Source organism: Budorcas taxicolor, chromosome X (genome assembly GCF_023091745.1).
Source record: "Budorcas taxicolor isolate Tak-1 chromosome X, Takin1.1, whole genome shotgun sequence".
Classification (NCBI taxonomy): Eukaryota; Metazoa; Chordata; class Mammalia; order Artiodactyla; family Bovidae; genus Budorcas; species Budorcas taxicolor.
The window spans coordinates 56,889,393-56,897,707 of NC_068935.1; the positions used below are offsets into that span (position 1 = coordinate 56,889,393).

The following is an 8,315-nucleotide window of genomic DNA, read 5'->3' on the forward strand; positions in this document are numbered from 1 at the left end:
TGTCCTCTCAAGGAACTGCAGTGAAACTGAGATGAAATCAGAAGTGCGGTCGGTTCTCAGGTTGGCCCCTCGATCTGGGCTGCATGGAGAGGGGCAGAGCCAATAGGAGCTGCCCCGGGGACAGAGGGGAAGGCTGGTTGATGTCCCAGAGCTACACGGCTGCTCCTAGGCTTGTCCTGGGGAAGTCCAAGGCCTGGAACTGAAGCTAGGCAGGGACCAAGGGACTGACACGGACGTGAAGGAGCCCTCTCTCACAGGCAGAGTGCTGGATGCCAGGGCAGTGTCTCCTCTGGGACTGCTCGCCCCAGGTGCCAAGCCTGGGGATGGACTGCAGCCCCCAGTGGGAGGGCCTGAGGGACACGCACTGACCTCTGGGGCACTTACGGCTCCAAGAGACCAGGCGAATACTGAGTCTGTCACTAGTCTGCAAACAGAAGAGGGAAAATCTGAAACACAAAAATCCAGGGCAGGATGAGCATCCAGACCCTGAAAGAAGTGCCCACAACTCAGCACAGAAAGGACACACAGCTCAGCAGAGAGATGGGCAACAGGCATTTCAGAGAGGAAACCACATTGGCCAAGGAGGACCCGAGGGAAACTGAGAATCTGGGTTGAGCCCGTCCCAGATCAGTGCTGCCTGCAAATGCACAGCAGGAGCAAAGTGGAAACCTTCACCAAGCCTCAGAGACCCAGGTGGGGTGGGAGGCAGCACTCCCCATGGCTCGGTCCTCACATCTGGACACATGAGGAGAGCTGGGGCCAGCAGCAGGGAAGGGATGGGTGCGGAGAAATGCCACGGAGGAGGTCCTCACAGCTGCCCCATCAGCAACCACATGTCATAGGTCTCCAGTTACTGGGCAAGGTCTACTTCAAAACCAAGATTTGCTCCAGTTTCATCCACCTCATTAGAACTGATTCAAATGTATTCTTTTTAATGATAACCCTGTATGCGAGACAGCAAGAGACACAGATGTATAGAACAGTCTTTTAGACTCTGCGGGAGAGGGAGAGGGTGGGATGATTTGGGAGAATGGCATTGAAACATGTATATTGTCATATAAAAAATAATAAATTAATTAATTAATGTGAAAAAACCAGGATTTCGGAGGAACAGCAGTAGCCCACCCACTGTTCACAGGACCCTCCCTCATTATCTGAAACCACTACCAGGAGATTCTGGGGTGTCTGGAGGCTGCTGGTAACCACTCTTGGGGTGAGGAGCAAGGCGCCAGCAAGAGGGAGTTGGGTCTGGTGACCACTCGGGTCCTGGCATTGCTGAGGCCTCAAATCCAGGAGGCAGCCTCTGCCCCTCAACTTGTGGCTGGGAGGCTTCTGCAAGGAGAGAGCAGGCTGCACGCTGGAAGGGAAAGCACTGCTCCACCGACTCATTCCCACAGCAGCAGTTGTGTGGGTGCCCAGGTAACTGGAACCAGTGAGACACTGACCCTGCCTTCCTGGGGCTCAGCTAACCTCGGGGCGGGTGGGGGGGGGGGCGGTCCACACTTGTGCACAGCAGCCACAGCCTGGGAGGAAGAGGGGGGCAAAGGCAGGCTGCAGGAAGACGCAGGGTGCCCCAGAACTCCCAGATGAGAGCATCTGACACTCGGGCAGATGGAGAAAGGGATGTTAAGGTCCTGCCTGGAAGGAGGACAGTAGGGGGTCAGGAGAAGAGGAGCCAGTGGTCCAGGGGCAGAACTGCATGAGAAAGTGTTGGGTCTCGGATGAGCTCAGTGCAGAGTGCATGGCCAGCACAGCCACCCAGAGTGCTGGGCGATGAGGAAGGAGACCTAGGACCACCGGAAGCCCCACCAGGGCACCATGGACATGTTGGGGCTGAAAGAGGAGAGGGCTCGGCTGTGCTTTCCATCCGGGGTTGATGAGGACAGATGGGCATGCAGTGTGACCAGAACCATGGTATGTGAAACACCGGTGGGAGGAGGAGAGACAGGAGGGGTTCAGGCTGGTGGGGGGGTGGGGACGGCTAGGCTGACAGCACCCACCCCAGGCCATGCAGTCTGAGCTCAGCCAGTAGCAGTGTGGACAGGAAGAGGAGAATTTACTCTGATCAGGCATTTGGGAGGCAGGGACACAGCAGGGAGGGTGGCAGAGTCAGGAGCAGAGTCAGGTGGCTGCCCTGGGTGGGCTGAGCCCCCAGAAGAGAGGAAGAGGACAGGAAACAGTTTTGAAGGTGAAGTTGCCTTTCTCTGGGACATCTCAGGTCCCAGGGGCAGCAAGAAACACAGCGAGGATTGTCCTTCTCATCTGCAAAAAAACCCAGATAAAGACTTGCTCAGCACTCGGCTAGCAGCCGCCGGGTGGCTTGGAGGGGAGCTGGCCTGGGCTTTCTGCCCAGAGATGCGCAATTCTGCCCAGAGGCCCCGCCTCTCCCCGCTTCCCTGGCTCCTGGGGTCCACGCTGAAGCTCGGATGCGGTCGCTGTCACTTTGCCTCTCGCCGAGTCTCTCGGACTGGACGCCTATGGCAAAGACTCAAAAGGGCACGGTCTGGCCTACGCCACTGAGTGGGTCAGTCCTAGCCTCCGTGCATTCCTAGTACCCACAGCTCCATCCCTGTCAGCCCCGCCCCGCTCCCCCGATGGCTCCACCCCGCCCCAGCCCTGCCCGGCACCACCCGGCCCCGCCCCAGCCCTGCCCCGGGCCCTGCCCCAGCCCTGAAGCTCCTCCTCACCCACGTGTTTCCCACACTTCAGCCACAGACTTCTCGCCCTGCTCCTCCCATCTTCTCCCCTCTTTTCCGCCCGCCCGACCGCTCACTTCTGGTCCTCCCCCGGGTCCCGCTCCAGGCCGCGGGTCTCGAGGCTCCTCCTGGCCTGACCTTCCAGGCGCCTCAGAGCTTGGCGGATCCTAGTTCGTCTCCAAGGGGACAGGGCTGGCTGGGGAATGCGCGTTTGTTCCTACGTGCGTGTCTACAGAACTGCGTGCCTACGTGAGTACGCACCCTGGTGGCTCAGAGGTTAAAGCGTCTGCCCGCAAAGCGGGAGACCCGGGTTCAGTCCCTGGGTCGGGAGGATCCCCTGGCCAAGGAAATGGCAACCCACTCCAGTATTCTTGCCTGGAGAATCCCATGGAGGGAGGAGCCTGGTGGGCCCCAGTCCATGGGGTCACAAAGAGTCGGACACGACTGAGTCAAACTAGTAGTACGTGAGTACAGGAAGCCATACACACCGGAAATCAGGGGCTTCAGTGTTTGTGGACGCGACGGGACGAAGGCCAGTCAGCGCTGTCACCTGTCAGCGGTCTCGGGCCCCGGTGGCGGACCACTGTCCTGCCTAGTGGCTGCAGCCCGGCCATCCCAAATCGCCTGGCACTATCTCTGCTTGCAGGAAGGCGGGACCTGCCTCGTGCGCTGATCATACCTCCCGGCGGGGGTTCCAGGCTCTGGGACAAGGAGTGACTGCCGGATGGCCACGCTGCACTTCCGGTCCCCTCCATGGTCACAGTCCCCGCCCCTTTCCTTTCACGTGGTTGCGACTTCCTTCCAGCCTCCAGCTCCGCCCCCAGACTGTGACCTCATGCGAGCCCCACCTGATCCCTGCGAGCCGCCCCCACCAGGCAGGCCCTGCCCCTGCAGGACTCAGTTGCTTGTCCATGGTTCCCCTCCTGGTGGGGCCCAGCCACGAGTCCATGGAGGGCAGCCCACTGACTGTGGCGGCCCCCAGATCCTTCCAGAGTGGCAGTGTGAGGGGAGGAGTCGTTTTCTCTTGTTCCTTGTGGCGTCTCCTGGACTATAAATCACCATCATTCCTGGGGGATGCATGCTGAGGCATCGTGGGGTCCCTGTCCCAGCCACGTGAGAACAGGCCAGCTACTGTGATGAGCAGAACCCACCCTGAAGAAACCTGCAAGTGTGTTTCACATCCATTGGGCCCTCCTGGGTCCCCGTGGTGCGAGGCCCTTGCTGAGAAGAAAACTGGTGACCTGTTGTCCAACATTGCTGTCTTGTCACAGGTGATTTTCTCCCTGTTGCTCTGGTCCTTGCGCAGGTGAAGATGCCCAGACAAGCAGGCAGAAGAGTGTTTTCTCCTCTGGCCACCAAGCAGGCACCCTCTGCTTCCAGAGGTAGGAGTGCTTGCAGCCCCTTCTTGCTCAGGCATCCCACCCACACAGCTGAGCTTCGGTGGCACCTAGGAGGAAGGGGTTGGGTTGGCTGAGACACTTGAGTGGTGGAAACTGGGCAAGCCTGGGATCCTGTCACATACCCCAGTAGAAGACATAGCAATGGCCACACCCCAGGGGCCAGCCAGGCTCCCTGGTAACTCATCCAGACCCAGTGAGGAGGGTGACCCTTTGTCACCCAGCAGGTAGACAGAGATTCAGCGGGATGATGAATCTCAGGGCCCGCCAGTGTGTGAGGACATGGCACCCTTGCCTGTGGTTGGGGGAATGGACATGGAGGAGCCTTTGTGGAAGGCTGTTTGCTGGTGTCTGTCAGCCCCTTGGGTGTGTGCCCTGTGCCCTGGGCCTCCTCCTGCATGGATCTTCAGTCAGTGCGTGTGTGGTCCCTTTGAGTGGCTGTATTGGCAGAATGAGTTTTCCCTTCCCTTCCATCAGGAGGGACGAATCAGTAACTTGTGGGACCCCCAACACTGGGAGGTGTAAACAGATGCATGAAGTTGTGCAGAGGTGGAGGAGTGTGCCCGAGGCGCTGGGAGTGTAGAAATCATCCCTCCACTCCCCACTTGCCCCTGCAGAGGGATGTCTGGACAGGGCTGACTCTCTGGCTTCATTTGCTGGCAGTCACATCAGGGTCACATGGGCTGGGTGACTCAGACTACAAACCGTGCTGGTTCAGGAGGCCAGAAGCCGGGGTTGAGATGTTGGCTGTCGTTGGCTGTCATGAGGGCTGTGAGAACTGTGGCTCTGCTGTGCTTGGGGAAGGAAAGGCCAGGGAGGACCTGGGCTGGGAGCCTCTGGGACCTTGTCCCCGTCCTCACAGCCATGTGGAAATGGAGGCTCTGCAAGGCACTGAGACCCTGCTGAGGTTCAGGCCCGTGGCGCTGCTTCTCTGCCTCTCCCCCCTCCAGTAAACAGGGACCCCCTTCCAGGTACAAGGATAAAAGTGAGGATGGAGTTGCCTGTGGTCAGCTCCCCTGCAGTCATGGGCTATCTCTCTATCCCTCAGCACCTCCTCGGTGCCTCCTCAGCCATGGGAAGGTGTGACAGTAACCTGGCAGGTTATTTGAGGTTTGAATTCTGTGATCCCTGCATGGTGCCATCCCAGGCCCTGGCGAGGACAGGGAGAACACCCGACCCAGTAGTTCCTGCTCTCCTTTGTTCTTTCTGTAGGCCCTGGGCAGGGGCCGAGGCATCTGCTGACAGTGGAGGCAGTGGTGTGGGAAGGGCTGGGAGAAAGGTGGCTCCCAAACGCATGGGGAAGACACCTGGCAGGGCTGTCAAGGGCAGCCCCAGGGCCTAGGCCAGGTTGGTTAGCACAGATCTGTGCTCAGGAGGCCTGGGGTAACATGGGGGATCTGCAGAGTCGGCAGTGATGGGGCCTGGAGATGAGGGATGGGGTGGGGGTTGGGAGGAAGCCAAGCCCAGACTGTGCCTGTCTGTGCTGAGAAACGATCAGAGCCCAACCACTGGGCTGCGAAACCAGGGGGACCTGCCCTCCCTCCTCAGTGTTCCCAGGGTTTCATGGCCCTTTGTCTTGGAACTCACCATGTGCCTCTCTCCACCTGTCCCGCCCTCCTTCCTGACTTCCCTGCAGACTGCATGTGATGGACGGGTCCTCTGGGCTGCCACCCTCCTGTTAGCGGATAGCGTGGAGGCAGATGGAAAGAGCCAGCCATCTGTGACCACCCCCTTCTGTGTCACCAGGCTTAGAGGATGCTCGAGCACATGGGGCTGATGTCTGGACCAGGGACTGTGTGTTGGGCCTGAATTCTAAATAAAGCTGTGAGGGCAGAGCAACACCGGCTGGTGTTCACCTTGTGGAAACCTTGTATTTGTCTTCAGATATGGGGTCACGTGTTTGCAGGGCCCTTGGCGGTTGGGGTGACCCTGCTTTCCAGTGAGGCTCTTGGGGAAGCCCCTGGATTGGGAGCTGGTGACGGCTCAGCTGCTGATCAGAAACTTGTGGCATCATTGGGGGACCCAGGAGGAGCCCCTTCTGCTTCAGGGTGCATGACTCATGGAAGGTGACACCCCCATGGTCAGGAGCCGGGCTGGGTCTTCTGCTGTGTGGCAGGCAAGGCCCAGGGACCCGCCCGTCCTGGGATGGCCTCAGCGAAGGGCTCAGGAGCCACACTCTTGGCAGAACGTGTGAAATGCTGCTGCTTCAGGTGAAAAGGAACTGTGGGGACTGGACTGAGGCCTGCCTGGGGCGTGGGCTTCCAGCCTCATCTGGCTCACCCAGTGCCGTGTGAATAGCATGGACAGACAGAAAGAACACAGACTCGCAGCTCTCATTTGATTCTTTATTTACTCCCGTGGAGTTTTGGTGTACTCTATTAGAGCCAAAAATAGATTTTTGATTACAAAAGAGCGCTTTTGGGTGTCCCTGGGGACCTGGCAGCTCAGGGATCGGGCTTGTCCTTGAACTCACAGAGGGCACACTTCTGAGGACTCCTCCTGCTCCTCCTCTGCTTCAGGGGCCTCGTTTGGGGCCACAACTGAAACGGCTCCCCTCACGATGGAATCAAAGGTGTTGTACAAAGTCATCACCAGACCATAATCTGGGTACCTTGGGGAGCTCCTGGGCAGTTCCCCTGCACTGTCCCTTCCAGCAGTAGCCATGGGTACAGACATGGCATTGCTGGATGTACCCTCTCCACTGGGGCAGCCCTGCTCTCTGGGGAGATGGCTTGACCTGGGCCGCCCGGCTATACTGTCCATAAACCAAAGGCCAAGAACTCAAATGAGCACTGGCCAGGGGTTCCGTGAACAGTTGAGGCTTCCTTCTGGACCTGCTTGTCAGCCTCTTTGGTGCACTAGTGATGGAATCAAGGAGAGCATCTGGTCATCACTGCTTGCTTCTTTTTGGGGTCGCTGTTGTGCTGGTGGCGGGCTGAGCAGTTCTTCTGGGGTCACATTTCCTCTAGATGTTCTGCAGGAGGAGAGGCTTGTCTCTCTGGAACTTGGAGTAGTGATAGATCTGAAAGGAAACGAATCACTTTAGCCATCATGGGGGAGAATAGCTTTTCCTCACAGCCCTCCTTCCCACCACTGTCCCGTCCTTGCCTAACTATGGAAACAAGGTCTTCTCATTCCTGGCAGGTGTTATGGGCACTCTCTGACATCAAGTGGACTCTCAGGGTCTGGAGTCACCCCTGTGGATCCTGTCTAAGGGGATTCGTGGAACACGACAAGGCCTGCTTTCTCCTTTTTCCTTAACCACCCTCTCACGAGAAAAAAGTTCTCCTGGAAATTGAAATCCATCCAGCACTCAGCTTTTCTAGTCCAGGCTCCCCAGAAGGGCTTTCTACATTACCATCATCCTTTTCTTCCCTGCAGAGCAACCCGAATGGTGGATTTTACTGAACCCATGCAGGTTCAGTTCGCGGATGAAACTTTTGATGCTGTCTTGAAGATCCTGTCTGTGCATGTGTGATGGAGGACCTCCATATGGAAGAGATCTGCCTCAGTTAACACCATGTCTCCCTCGTCGTTCCAGTGCACAGAGGTGAAGGCCGCATCCTCCACGATCATCCAGAGCTTCCTGGGCAAGGACAGCCCAAGGACGGCATTGTTCACTTCCTCACTGGCTGTTGCTGGGTTCGGGCCCTGTGGGGCGGGTTGTCTTGGGGGCCCGGATCTGGGCTCTCAGGTTGGTCCCACCACTTCTCCAAAGCCTCCTCTGAATCCACATTTGGGTCTGGGTGACATCAGGAGGGTGCCCTGCTGCGGGCTCTCCATCAGTGGATGGGGCGAGCGGGGCTGCACATGGCTTGTTGGAACTCTGACTATCCATGGAGCCAGTCTAGTTCAGAAGCATTCTCTACCCAAGCAGTGAATGGTCAGGGCAGAAAGGCCTCAGAGCAGGGTGGTTCAGTTCGGTTGCTCAGTCGTGTCTGACTCTTTGCGACCCCATGAATCGCAGCACGCCAGGCCTCCCTGTCCATCACCAAGCCCTGGAGTTCACTCAGACTCACGTCCATCGAGTCAATAATGCCATCCCACCATCTCATCCTCTGTCGTCCCCTTCTTCTCCTGCCCCCAATTCCTCCCAGCATCAGAGTCTTTTCCAATGAGTCAACTCTTCACCTGAGGTGGCCAAAGCACTGGAGTTTCAGCTTTCGCATCATTCCTTCCAAAGAAATCCCAGGGCTGATCTCCTTCAGAATGGACTGGTCGG

General features: G+C 57.9%; 1 pseudogene; it reads right to left on the reverse strand.

The window, feature by feature from the left end:
- Nucleotides 1–6,537: 6,537 nt before the first annotated feature.
- Nucleotides 6,538–7,931, reverse strand: LOC128069364 (heat shock transcription factor, X-linked member 3-like; annotated as a pseudogene).
- Nucleotides 7,932–8,315: the final 384 nt, after the last annotated feature.